The 15,120-nt window shown below is 40.3% G+C and overlaps 1 protein-coding gene across 4 annotated transcripts in view; it reads right to left on the bottom strand.

The window, feature by feature from the left end:
- Positions 1-13,869, bottom strand: part of arhgap32b (Rho GTPase activating protein 32b) — a 90,844-nt gene extending 76,975 nt beyond the window's left edge. For 3 of the 4 annotated variants that reach the window (XM_032575798.1, XM_032575801.1, XM_032575800.1), the window contains exon 1: positions 13,313-13,868. The gene's annotated coding sequence lies outside the window, so the exon portion shown is untranslated. Of the gene's footprint in view, positions 1-13,312 lie in introns of all 4 variants that reach the window. The other variant, XM_032575802.1, reaches the window with a different exon arrangement.
- Between the last annotated feature and the right edge of the window lie 1,251 nt (positions 13,870-15,120).

Raw genomic sequence — 15,120 nt, 5'->3', positions numbered from 1 at the left:
CAAGTGTTCTCCTGAGGCGTGGCACCAGCGCCGTGTCACTGAGGAGAGGACACGACTGCATCTGGCCCACAGCACAGCATGCTGACTCACACTGACACACACTAATAAATAAGTGATTTATCAGGGCACCTTTGACATAAATCTCCCAGAAAGTTGTGCTGAAAATGCGGGTGGGTTCAGCTGAAACTAATCCTCTGTCCAAATGAGGCATCTGTCCTGTCAGTTACCCTGGACAGCATTTAAAACTGAAAGACAAGCAAGAAACAACTCATGGTTCACTGACTGGATGCCGACACTCTACAAACCGGCTTCATTAACTTCCCCTGCAGCTCTGATTAATGACGAGGACTGCATGCTGCCAGCAAACGTCCAACACCATCAGGCTGTCAGCTACGGACAAGGAAATAGCCTATTTTCCATGTATATGTATGTTAGCCTAAGGCGGTTCATTTCCACAAACTTTTTAAAACCTGAAAAATAAGTACTGAGAGAAATATAGCGTCTGCCGACCGTGTATTAATCTGTTTAATAAGATTTCGGGACAAATCCAGGTAGAGCTTAGGTCATCATGCAAATCATTGAGTGCACCAAAGCTGTTTAAACAAACAAAAGCATGAGTCACCCCGACAGGAAACTCATTACACAAGCCTTCACAACTTCCTGTAGTTTAAATGAAGCTGACCACACATCGACAGTGAAATGGAGTGCCAATTACAAAAACATTTATTAGTGGTGCAGTCCGGATGTAAATAATATCGGCAAGATGAGATGGATGTTGTGTTAAAAGTTTAATAGTCTCTTCCATACACAGAGCCAGACTGAATACACACTGTGATAATCAACTGTTATGTAGAAAACAGCAAACACTTTATACCTCTAAACACGCAACTATAGCTTCTGCGTAATATGAAGTGAATCTTAATCCATCTGTATTTGTTTGGCAAAACCTGATTGTTTTGTTCAAACCTGCCCAAAGTTCTAAAAGAAACTACATAGACTGAATGAATCTGGAGCACATTTTGTAAAATTACTTCAACAAGATAAATAACATGCTATTCAAATTGCACATGTTGTAGTCTGAAAGGTGGCCTGCGTTAGGTGTTAATGTGTTTTATTCTCATGAACTACAGGTTCCAGTTCGACAGAGGAAAAGCACATTGTTCCTCAGTTTAACGTTTTTCTGTAAAAACTAAAGATTTCTCAGTCTAGCTTTTTCTGACCAATGTAGGTCTCCAGTTTTGAAATCTGACCCGATTCTGTTTTTTCCTCTTCTCCTTTTAAGTAGCTTTGAATACAAACAGAAAATGGAGGACTTACAAAGTTGTCTTCATTTATGTTTTGAGGCATGTAAGCAATTGATTTCATTTAGTAAAAAAAACACAGGGCCATAAACACCATTGAAAATTTGTATTCTGTGTTAACTTGTGCTGTTTTTGAGTAATATCTAAATTGGTTTGATGTTCTGAAACTCTTAAGTGTGATAAACATGCAAAGAAAAACGAAATCAGGAAAATGGTAAAAACCTTTTCACACCACTGAATGTTATAACTATAGAACATAGTATATGTAAAAACAACACAGATGTTGATAAGACCCCCGTTTAACTGCTTTAGCTCTGAGGTAAACCCTGTTTCTCCATTTTCAGATCATCTCAAACTGGCCAGACCAAATGCTCAGAGAATCGACTCAATCCTACAAGAGATATGCTGGCCAAGAGATATACCTATTAACCCACTTTTGCCCCCAAAGTTTAACTCTGGCTTGTGGCCTTTAGCTTGTTAACTTCAGTTTCTGGAGGCAAAGCAAGAGAAAAGATTGTTCATCAATCAAGCAAACCATCTTTGAGATTCCATGACTTAAGTGGGTTTCCATCCATTTTATACTCCATTTACTGTGGACAACAGATGGATAGATACTGAAAAGCTATTGTGTCTGCCACGCTGGGCATAAGATGGTCTTTGTGAAGCTCTCTTTCGGCACAGCACTCATTAATTTGATTTAACTTGGATCGTTGTCACTGAAATACTTTGAGACTGATGACTATCCTTTACAGAAACATTGTCCAAAACCACATGTTTTCCTGTGGAATGCATTCAACACTTACCAAGTCACGCACAGCAAGAAAGAGGTTTTGACACACAAGACTTGAAAGACCAGAGAAAGACCTTTGTGCTGCTGTAGGCCCAATAAATGATGACTGATGCTTAATTTTGCTTAATTGCTGCTTGCAATTAAGCAAATTTCCAACAGTCAACAGTTGCTTAATTTCCAACAGTCAACTAGTTACTAGTTACATGTTGTTGCCAATTACACTTCTCCTTAGGAGAAGCCTCAATGAGATTAACTGCATTCAGGTAACACAGCTAATTAACTGTATTTTATTCTTAAACTTAAGGAAACTGATCTCAAAATTTCTAATTTTACCCAGAGATTTTTTGGCTCGGTTACAATCTGCAGTAAAACTTTGACCTGCCAAGCTGACTCACGTTTCTCTTTAGAACTATAATTAACACTGTGCAAAATATTTCTTTAAAGTCTTCATGCTGTGAGTGGCCATTACTTATGACCACTCATACGGAGCAGAGGAAACATCCCACCATGTGTGTGAGCAAAGTCCATGTGAAACACAGTTTTACCCTTTTAAAATAAAATTAAAACAGACTTGAAATTTTAACCGTCTTTAGGGTTTAGCAGAATTAGCACTACCAACTTTAAATATCAGTCTCCACAGAACTGAAACACTATCTCTGAGATATCCAAAAGTTTCCCATCATTTCCACACCCAGTACGTTCAATCAGACAGATGCTCAAAGAACACCATGGGGTAACTTTACTTTAATATGTCTAACCGTCAAGGTTTTTGCCAAGGTTGGATGGTGATGCTGTGGGCAAGAAGCATCTCTGACAGAGGTCAGTCTTTCAATCAACCTGAAGAAGCCTCTGACTGAATATTGCTGCTGGATCACGCTCTCAGGACCATGACGTCATTCTAACAACTCAATTTCTGAGCAGCAGAGATATTCCACTGGAACATGACCTGGATGGCATCTTCCTGATAATCCACCTCATTTGCCACGTTTCGTCTTTAAGTCTCTGTATGGCCACATGGTTAGAAAGTCGGGCAGAGAGACGTTGGAGATGGGTCTCTTCTATGCATCTTTAACTAACATGACTACTGATGCACAAAATATATGAATCAACATCGACAGCGGCCGATATTAGTCATATTTTACATAACGCCCTTGGTTCAATAAATAAATCCAGGTTGATATAAACAACCAATATTTGTTTTCATCTTGTTGCCATTTATTCCATAAATGTCCTGTAACAAATAATAAAATGATAGAGCAACTTGTCTTCTTTTTTGCCTGCTGAACAACCTACAAACACCTACTGTGTTTATTCTGGAAACCTTCTAATGATGTCATGAAGCTTTCTAGTTGTTGCCAATGTAAACCAACCTGCATGGAGTGACTTTAAGTACAATCACTACCCCCAGCAACTTCAGTTGGGCTTTTTTTAAAATAAAGTCATTGGGAGCTGATGAAGAAAAAAAAAGAATTATGCCATGACCAAGCAGTTTGTTCTGCCTCCTTTAAATGACATTGACATCATGTGGGCTGTGTTGTATAATCCAACAGAGTACAAGGGAAAGGTCATATACTATTAGACATCAACTGAATTGAAGGCTACTTTACTCATACTAGCAATTTCTCAACCATAACGCAAGTGGACAAAAGTCCCAGGTCATTGGAGAAGGCGTGTTTAAATCCAGTTCACGTCTGTCCATGCCGGCTGGTTTCAGTAGGAGCCACTTAGATGTCGCAGGTTCCACTCGAGACTATAATCAAAGTGAGACAGAGGCATTATGATTCTCCTTCAGTGTTGTGTTTTTTATCTACCTCATTATGCTAGTCATTCGATGCCCTCTCCAAAGCCTCCTGTCTCCAGTCTCAGAGGACCGGCCATCAGCAGTGACCTTGTTAATTCTGTTGATTATATGAATACAGCCCGGCCAGAGAGCAGTGAGAGGCGTGAGAGGCGAAAGCTCTTGGTACCGAGTTCTGACTGAGAAACTGGAGAGTTTCTTAGTGTAACTTAATCTTTGTTGCTCACTGAAGCGTTTTAACAACTATATTGATAACATGCACTTTGGAAAAAATCCTGCCGACATGATAAAATTGTATCAGCGCCAAAACTATAGGATGTGGAACTTTATTCTCTAGAGAGAATTAACTTTCAAAGGAATAGTCCAAGGTCTTGACAATAAATCAATAGCAATATACAGTATATCACAATACACATGATCAGTGTCAATAGACAATACATCTACTAGAATATTCAAATATATACGAACATATTAGAGAGAAATGTACTTGAGCTTATTTGATGAGAGCAGGAGTATTGAATTCATAAAAAAAAAAAAATTTAAAGACCCTCACCATTAACTCATCAAAGTACATGTTCCTAATCTTTATAAAACTGAAAAATGCTAATAGGATTATTTAATTTAATTTAATTATGAGGGAAAAACAAAACATTTGGCGTGCTAATTACCATTCTGATTTCAATCTCACGCCGACGCATGAGTGCATCTCTTCTTAAAACAACTTCTATTTTTTAAAATGTCATTGTGATGAGTGCCGTTTCCCTCACCTTTAAGCCACAACATGACACGACTACCAATATACCTTAGCAGAAAACAAAGTCGGTCCACAGTTTATACAAAACTGCACAACTGAACACATTAAATCTACCAAAAAAAAAAACTTGCTGCAAATCTAATGTGCTCCAGTAAAAAAATAACTAAAATAGTATATTTGTCTTCAACTAAGCAATCTGTATGGAAGATTTTAAACACGAGGTAATAGCATTTTTACTGAGGCTGAAAGATTTCTACTTCAAACTTGAAGATTACAGCATCAGAAAAACATGCTTTACCACTTCAAATACTCTTAAAGTTGAAAACATTTACTTCAGATCAACACACAAAGAGCACATAGAGCAGATAAATGCTAAGCAGCTGCTCAGATGAGTCAGTCTGCTAAACATATCTGTGATTGGCTGTACTGATGAAGCCATGTCACTGATAGGCTGGTGTCCCTCCAGTCCGAATGTGCTCAACGAGACTTAAAGATTGTGACTATTGGTCTGTGAGAACAAGAAAAAGTTTTTTATGCACAAACAGAATGACTGGCAGAAGTTTAGCAACGGCATGACAGGTATGTCTGACCTTAATGCAAGAAGACAGACATCGCATCCATCAACCTAATTAACAACATGGAGGTGAAGAAATGTGGGTTTGTGTGACCCTGCCATACAACCTGAGGCTGGGGGCCGCTTAAAGCCCCGAGGCTTAAGAGTCCTGCAGCTGTAAACAGGGCCACTAAGCAGGCTCCCCTGGGCCCTGGAGCAAGGCTGCATGCACTGATATCTAATCCATGATGGCACTGAAAACTGTACCAAGTATTATTAAGGGGAGTTATGGCTAGGATTTAAAACCGTGGCTGCACAACACACCATGACTGGCTAAAGATAAAAAGCATTTTTCAGCTGGGTGAAGACCTGATTAAAAAAAAAAAAAAAAAAAAAAGGCAACAGCGATTAGTGAAGCGTGTCATGTGAGAATTTAAATCCCAGCTCCAAAAAGCTCGTTTTGGTGTTTCGATTTTCTCTCCTACTTCCTGTCTGCTGGACGGAGGGCCGCGGGGCTATCGTGTAACAAAGGTCAGCGCCGGCCTGAGTTCAGCACATCCCAGCTGCACACATGCTCATTTTACAAGTGTATCAATTATTGACTGCAGTGATGTCATCACTAGATGACCTCTAAAACTGAGACGGCTACATGTTTGTTGAGAGGGAAACGTGTTACCGGTACCTGCACCAGACAGAGGAGATGGTGACGGATCAATCGTTTCTGTCCTTTGGTTACATAGCTGAGGCCTGGAGAATCTAACCTACTGATATAAACATCTAATTACTGCTATCTCTGTTTAATTCATTTTACTGAACTATGATCCTGTAAAAAATGGAGAATCCAACAGAATCTGAAACATTTACAGGATGAGAGTGAAGATGTGGCATCAAGCTGCTTTTCTAGCTGTGGAAACCCAAACCAGTTCTTCAAAACAACCAGAAACCAATTAACAATTACAAAGTTTTACTTATTTTTTTGGTCAGTTCAACAATAAACTCGACATGAAATATTTTAATCTAAACAAATGAAAAAGTCTGGAAAGGAATGCAAATCTTTTTAGTTTGAAAACTTCAAAAGGGTTTTGCATATTTCCTTTGACAAAAATGGCAGCTACTTTACTAATTTGCTTTGGGCTCGCTTGAAGAAAACTGAAAAAAAAAAAGTCTATTCTCTTAATAAAATATAAGTTAGATCACTGAACAAAAAAAAAACAAAACTTGCTACCAAGTTTTAATAATGTAATTCAAAGCAGATACAGGTGAACCATGCTTTGATTTATTGTCTGTGGAGAGCTGTGATCTTATGTACCTGGAAATTAAAAGGAAACCAGTAACCTCAATTATTTTGATATTTGATTGATTAGTTGATATTTTTATGAAACAAAAACAACATTTGGGTAATATTTTTGTGATAAACAAAATAAAAAAAGTCTTCATCTGAGTAGACCACCTGCATTGGTGGTACAAAATGGTATCATTCAGGGGCCGCACAAAATCAGCCACACTTTGGAAACCTTGGATTCATCGGGAACTCTCAAGTATTTAATACAATTTGTATTTCAACTTCAGCTAATCACAAAATCATTAGAATCGACAAGAAAACAATCAAAAATAATTTGTCACATTCTTCCTCTATCTTAAGTAGAACCCAGAATTTTTTTGTCGTCAAAATATGAATGTTTTATGCACTTATCGCTGAAATGTCACCATCAGCAGATTCTTAAAATATATTTGTTTAAAAAAGGAAACAAGATGAAGTCGCAGTACAAAAATATTTCACCCGCCATGACGCACACCCCTGTTCCCAGTGCAGTCACTATTCAGAAAGGAAGTGCACAAAAGTGACACCTTCTTCAGCGTTCATGTTCCACTAAATCCATTGCATCTCTTTACTTTTAGACACAAACAATGTGTTTTTCAATAAGCCAGCACATACAGTAGACACAGAGGACACACACACGAAATGTGTCTCTAACAAAGAACGGAGCTGGCTGGTTTAGGTTGGGAGTAGAAGACCGGCTGATCAGAAGGAGGACACTGTGCTGGCACAGCATCATTAGAAATGGTGACCTGGTTTCACTGGTCCATTTTCTGTGTTCACACATTCACACAGGTCAGAACTGTGTGTCATGGCGTGTGTGTTCGGACGACTCAATCTGGGGCAGCATTCAGAAGAATCATTCAGTTCTTCTTTTGAAAACTTTTAGCAAAATGCAAATGAGCCGATTAAACGTCGCTCCGTCCGTAACGTTTCCATCCATTAGGTTTTATTGAAGTCTTTTATTCTAATAGTTGAGAAATGGCTCTTCTTGGCTCTGATTTTTTCCCCCTTGATTATTCAAAGAAAGAAGGATCCCTCCAGGCATTGAGACATTAACATTTTTCATCCAATTTAATAAAAAGGGAAAAACTAAAACCGAGGCAGCACACACACTTTTCAACCGCTGTAAAACTGCTGAATGAAAACATGAGGGAGGAATATTTACACTCCATTCTGACAGTTTCCAGAAGTTCCACGGCCTGGTGAAAACCTCCAGTTCAATTTCCACTCGTCTTGGCACGCAGCAAGCTCAGCGTTCAACAGCGTTGGTTTCCCTGACGTCCGCCAGAATGACTTCACACAAAGCCGCCACCAGACCAACCCTGAAACAGAACTCCCGTTTCTCAGATCTGATCTGAGACTGGAGTGGAAATACCCTGGCAACCAGCTAATCGGCGGCGGTGTCAATGCCAGGATTGTTTACGGAGGAATGGAATCTCTTCTGGGAATGCCGCGGCGGCATCTCCGCGACTCCGCAGTGGGACTGGAGCGAGGCGCTTCTGGAGTCGGCAGCAGCAGGATATCCGTCAGGCAGAATTAAGGGACACACAGGCAGAAACAACAATGGCTGGTTAACCTCACATATATGTGGCAGTCTCTGATGCAGGGGTCAGAGGTCGTGTCTGGCTTTGTCACCGGCAAACGCACACAGACAAAAAGACTGTTGAGTGTACCAATGTTTTATGCACAGACGAGAGCAAACGGCTGCACACAGACGGTGTATCCATACGCTGATTTAAATTCAGAATGCTAAATTAATTAGACTGGCAAAGTGAGCTGTCACACTGCATGATCAACTGTTCTCTGTTTACACTGTGGGTGGTTATTAGGCTAGTTGTACTGCAGAGGACTCATTTTATTCTCTCAGTTAACCCACAAAAAAGAACTGAACATTTGAGGAAGTGGAGGTGAAGTTTTGCCTTTCTTAGGAGAAAATATGTTCATGAAGGTCCTGGGTTCAAACCCCAGCCAGGTGTCGAGACGCACACATCCACTTTTTTCCACCTCCGATGCAGATGTCTAAAAAAATTTCAATATTGAGACAGACACAGATATTGGTATCAGATCAGTGCATTTCTAGCCAGTGGTTTTTCTGTAAGCTCTCTGCATGTTCTTTCCATGCATGTGTGGCTTTCTCTCCTGGCACTCCAGATTCCTTCCACAGTCCAAAAATGTATATAATGTAGGGAGAAAAAAAATACCTTGGATTTAATAAAATCTATATAAAGTTTAACTTTAGGCAAACTAAACTCCAGAGACACAGCAGAGATCCAAATCTGTCGACTCTTCCCTGTTCAGCTCTCACTGGAACTAAAAACTAGGTTTTATTTTATTCAATGAAAAACAAGAAAAAAACCCTGCGAGCTAACAATTTTTTTTTTTCAGCTCTAGATGTTAACAACACGGTTTCTGACTTTGAGCTCAGTAAAAGGGCCAGTGGCTGATTACATCAGATAACATCAGTTTCTCATGTAAGTATCAACCGATCGTCAAGCCCCCAAAATGAAGGAAATCGGGGCCAATGTTTCGGTGCACCCCACCTCTCCAGCAAGTGTCAAAACACAAGTTTCAATGTTAAAACACACTGAAATGTCAAAGTAGTTATGATGTGACACCTAGAGACAAAAAAATTCAAGATGTATCATTTGATTATCTCCAATATAAACAAGCCGACGCAAATCAGAATAATCCGAGAACAAGGAAGGCCAATTATGTTTCTGACACTGTCAACTCCATGCACTGTGCTGCAACTTTACCTGTCCACAAATAAAACTATTTACATGACATGATTATTCTGCTGTGTGCGAACAGAGAGGGAATAATCCACAGCACAGACAAATCTGTCATCAGATAAAAACAGAAAAATCAGCATTTCCAAAGCCCCTCTGGTCAAATTACCCAGGATTATCAGATTTCTTGAGTGATGCTACAAAGAATCACATTTCAGAGAATAAGTCCATACACACCGCACTATTTTTCACTTTAACCTGCAGCGTTCCTGCAGAGATCCGTAAATGTTTACCGTGGAGCATCATGAATGAACAAGTTGCAGGAATAAAAGCAGAAAACAGCTGCATTATTTCTTCATCTGGAGAGCAGAGTGCTGGATCAGAGACACACACCAAGCAACAACATGCTGGGAATGTGGAGGCTGTTGCACAAACGCAGGCAAGCTGGGGATGTTTCTCCTAATCCAGACAAGCACACACACACACAACCTGATGCAGACAGATGTTCCACCAAGAACTGACCTATGACCCTGATGGAAGAACAGCTGATAACCTATAATGTCAGGTTTCCAGGTCCAGAGACGAGTCTATACAATAACCAACTAGTCATTCTGAGCGACTACAGGAAGACGGATGAAATAAGTGCATGGTTCCCACTGTGACCCCGATGGAAACCATGTAGTTATGACATTAGAAGAAGTGTAGGACTCTAACTTGTAATCCAGCCTTCAGAAACGAGTTTCTTCCACAACTATTTCTTGGCTGGTCAAAGAAATTCTGTTGAAATTTTATTGAGTTCTGAACGGCAAATGGACTGAATCTGCATAGAACTTTTATAGTCATTCTTTGCACTGAAGGCACTTTACACTTGAGCCTCATTCACCTAATCTCATTCACAGACACGTAAACATTCTATGGGTGCACCGATTAATCGGCCCTGATTTATGGGTGATGATCAGCCGATACACAACAAACCGATCTTATCTACCTCTGCAAAGGTCTGAGAATCAGTCACTGTCCCCTTTATCTCTACCCTGAGAGAGGGCTGACTGACAGGCCTGCTCACCAGGTCATGTCTGCTCCTGCGCGGTTATCAGTCAACACCACTGCTGCAACTTTCTCACAATTTATAGGGACTTATCAGACAAAAATAAAATCAGTATTAATGGAAACACTTCAATTTAGAAAATCTCAAGTTTTTTGATAAAGGGTTTTTGTGCTAGGACCAGGTGAGGCATAAAAATAGTTGTATTTCGCAGAACTGCAACAGAAACACTTTTTTCACATCACACAACGGCAACAGTTAGATAACGTTACTACTGGCAGGAACAACAAAGAAGAATTAGTAAATAGGATGATTTGTTTTTGTTCTTTTCAGACAATGTGCAGCTGTCTCCACCTCAGCTCTCACAGCACTGCAGTTCATAAAAAGTAATGCGTCATTCTAAAGTGTTGAATCCATAGCTCTTCTGTAAAATTGCAGACTACAAAATCCCCAAAACGGCGAATACGTAGCCGCTCCCAAGTATAAGGAGTTTGTCACTAAATCGTCTGAATAAGACTCCTCTGATGGCTGATAGACAATAAGTGCTAGCGCCACGGCTGAATTATATGTTCTGTTTATATCAGTCACTGCCATGTTTAGTGTCTTATCGCATGAGCAAGCTCATTCATGTGTGGTTTTAATTGCGTTTCTTATTTAATGGAAACGCTACAAATGCAAAATTGTCTTTTTTAACATTGGCAGAATACAGACAAAGATTTGCACACACTCAAAATGGAAACACAGCAACCGATGCTCAGTAGGCAACTTGGGGCTGAGTGCTGACATGCTTATCCAAAGCTCCTCAGATTCACCAAAACACCTGCCAGGTTGAGGACTGGACTTTGACTGGGCCATTAGACCACCCTGCAACAACTCTGCTGATTAATCAGTCAAACTTGGAGCATTCTGGCTTAGAGTTGGTAAAACAAATGACAGTAGTAGAAGTGTTTTTTGGACCTAACGTGTTTTCAGTTGAGCCTGAGTATAAACATTCATTGACCTAAAACCTAGCCTGTGTTGTGTATATTCTCTCCTGTCAGTTCCCGGACTGTGTGGTTAAACAAGCATTTAAGCCTTCCATGCATGCGTCGTTACAATGTAAACCAATATAGGGAGAGTAGGTTTTTAAAGACCATGGGAAATGTGGCTCAGATAACAAGAGAAGAGGTTTCAGACACGCCCATGTGGCAGAAACCTCATCTGGAATCCAACACTTTACAGCCAATCATTTGAAACAGAACAACAAACTGATCCAGTAGATCAGCGCCTCATGGTACTTCTGACTGATCCAGCTCTCGGGAGGTAAATAATCTCAGTTAATCCAAACAATGTTTTTATTTACAGCTACGGAGGAAAGAAAGTACACCCTTTATAGGTTTTATAAGTGGATGCTATGCAAATGGTCTGACCCCTTTTGCAGTTATTCTAACCTCAAATATCCAAACATTCTCTGTCATTATCTAGTAAAGAAATTTGAAACTAAAATAGAAGAACTTAGTACATCCTATGATTCATCGCATTTGACAGAAACAGCTGAAAATGGCTCTTCTTAAGGGGACATGCTTTCCTTTTAACCCTCCGTAATAAGTCAAACTCCTTCAGACTTTCTGTAAGTGCCCCAACATGAATTGACATCTAACATCCAAACTGAGGTCTGAAGAGTCTGAGGTGTTTTTTTTTACTATTATTATTATTTCTAGGAGCATTACACACTTTGATCTTGGGATGAATTTGCTACGAGGTTCACTTCTAGAAAGATTAGCCACCATTTTTCTTTTAACTGAAAAGGAAATCTCCTTGAATGACGACCTTCAAATAGTTCACAAATGGCCCATTATCCCTCACTAGAAAACCTTGCTCCTTTAAGATCTTAACCTTTGCATTTCTTCCTTGGTATTGTATTAACACTGTGAGTTCCACACCCGTGTTTCCCCAACACTGGTCCTTGAGGGACACCGCCCTGCATGTTTCAGATATTTCCCTGCTGTAACACACCTGATCCTGATTGCAGTTCAACATGTTAATCACTCATCAGTTGAGATCAGGAAAACATCTAAAACATGCGGGGCAGTGTGCCTTGAGGACCAGGGTTGGGAAACTACAAAATTCCCCGCTGTTCTAGGTAGGTGTACAATCACATACAGTAAATTTGAATATACACCCCGATGAGTCTTGTCAGATTAAAAGTATATGTTGAAAATAACCTTTAAATGGGTATTAAGCATACTTTTCATTAAGCACAAGGTTGTGTTTTTTATTGGTCTGATATATTATTTTAAGTGTTATGTTCTTATTAGCTGAAAGTAGAAAATTGTAATCATTAAGGCCTTCAAACATCCATCTGGGTATAATCTATATGATTGTGTTTCACTCATTAAACGTTCCTGAAATCAATGTGCTTTTCGATAATATTCGAATTTACTGAATGAGATTGTACAGGTAGACACACTGAACTCCTGCAGTGTTGATTAGAGATGCTAGGCTAGGTGGGTAATCACAGATTTCCCATGATTTTCTCCCAGGTCAAATATTAAAACATTAACAACCCCACCCATTCTTTAAATGCCTTCAAAACCTAATCAGAATCGGTTACGAAAAACGATCGAAGACATAATTAACCCATCAAGAATCGACCTCCTGTGTAAGTGGCACTAGTTTGGAACGACTAGTCAAGATTTTAGAGTGAAATATCAACCTAATCTTTTCTGTGCTGGTCAAACGGTTAAATATTGCCTGCAACCATCACATGTATAAACTTGTGCTAAAAGAAAAGCGCCGATTAGCGTTCAATCGATCCTCCTTTGAATGGAGGACCGGTGTGCCGTTCTCTCTGGTTTCTGGGGAAACGGGATCCCCCACACCCCCTGCCCTCGCGCCAGTCTGGCTTCGGTCGTTCCTCCCTGACACGCACGTGCCCTGTATTATTAGCTAATTCCTCTCTGATTCGCCATCATTTTTATCACACAGAGGAACGACAAACACACGGCAGGAGGCTGCTGTTGAGAAATGTGGTCAGAGTACCTTGAATTGTCCGCTCCGGGCTGCGGTCGCTCACCACCGTCCGCTGCTGGTGGGGTGATGAGCTTTTTAGCTTTCGCTGTCTCCGTCTGGCGTTTCGCCGCTGTTTAATTCCCTCTTCATCACGGCTTAGCCCGCCGCAGTCCAAACACGACAGGCGCAAAGTGCCTGAGCATGTTCCCCTGAAAGTCTCCGGGCTGGGGGCAAAAAAAAAAGAGCGCCACGGCTCGCATTCACAGCGAGTTTAGTTTCACCCTAAACAACAAAAAAAAAAGAGAGAAGAGGCTCAACTGGGACAACAAGGCGGACAAACGGCGGTTTCTGTCAGTTACTCTCGCTGTTCGGAGGAGGAAAGAAATCAGGAATGCCGTCTCCTCCGCCTCGTTTCATCCCATTCATAGCAAAACTCACTAACTCGCAGCAATGTCCTGCCTTTCCCCAGTGCCTCCCGAAGCTTGTTCCAGTTTAAAACTTGTTAAAAAGCCAGTCCGGCGTGTGCAGCCCAGCGGAGAGAGAAAGGGAGAGCACACCTCCGGGTGGATACGGACTGGAACAGTCAGAGCAGCCGGAGCAGCGGCGCTATCTCTGCGCTGCGTTCACGGCCTGTCTGAAACATGGGGGGGGGAACGACCCACCACACAGACGTTCAACTGAAAATCGCTGAAGTAGCTCAGATGAACTAGGTTTCATTGAACGCGCCACTGAACACAAACAAGCACTCCATAACAGAATAACATATGCGGAAAAACAGATTAAATACATCTTGGATGGTAAACACAGTAGATTTGTGTAGGCACAAAACCTACTGCACTTGAATTCAACGAGTTAGGAACCCTTTATTCCATTCCGTTCTTTTGGAACAGGAAATCAGAGCTCAATCAAGATTCCAGTTCAGTTTAAAAGTTGCTTTTTCAAGATGGGGTTCTGTTGTGTGAGCCGCTATAAACGAGTTCTGCCATAATCCATTTGTCAGTTTAAGATCCAGATTGAGTAGCATCCATGGATATTTTTAACATTTCTGCGCAGGCACAAGTAGCCTTGTTATGCTGGAAAATGTCTCCCTCACCTGCAAATCTACGACCAACCTTTTGTTACTTCCCCTGATGGAATGCAAAAAAAATGTCCATAAAGCCAATATCAATATCAGCAATGACTGTGGCTAGTATAGATTTTACTTCGTTAAGACACCTTTTAATTTCTTCTTCAATCAGCACCAAGCTGATATTTCACTGTTTCCAAAGCAGGCAGGTCATTTAATGCTGAAAAAATTATTTATTATTATAATTTTTAGTCATCTTTAGTTTTCTTATCTTCTATTTTGACCATCGTTCACACTATGGCTCCTTTGATAAATATGCAGAGAAAAGCATCAATAAAGAACATGTAACCAAACCCTCTGACATTACATTTAGAAGCAGGGTGTTTTTGTCATTTAAAAAAAAAAGAAAATTCCTGATCACAATAAACAAAGCCTCTTTATATACACGCCTGCATTTCGTTACTTATTTGAGGGGAAACTGAAAATTAAGTCTAAACGGCACTGAGAGCGTTGTTTGCTTTTGTAACGTGAGTTTAACAGTGCCAGTTTATATCTGTACGTTATGGTTGCAATTAGGATATGAAATACTGAACCATTTTTAAAAATATATTTAATCCCAGATGAGCCTGTGACCCTCTGAACGTGGCAACGTGCGACTTCCGTACTGCATGAAATGCTGCGTTTGTGTTGCAAGAAATGCATGATTCATATACGTACATGTTGCAGATATGGAAGATTCCGTTCAAGTGAGAAAGTTCCGTATTGCACTGCA

Source organism: Xiphophorus hellerii, chromosome 11 (assembly GCF_003331165.1).
Source record: "Xiphophorus hellerii strain 12219 chromosome 11, Xiphophorus_hellerii-4.1, whole genome shotgun sequence".
Lineage (NCBI taxonomy): Eukaryota > Metazoa > Chordata > Actinopteri > Cyprinodontiformes > Poeciliidae > Xiphophorus > Xiphophorus hellerii.
The sequence above is the reverse complement of the archived record's forward strand: the minus strand, read 5'-3'. Positions and strand labels throughout refer to the sequence as shown.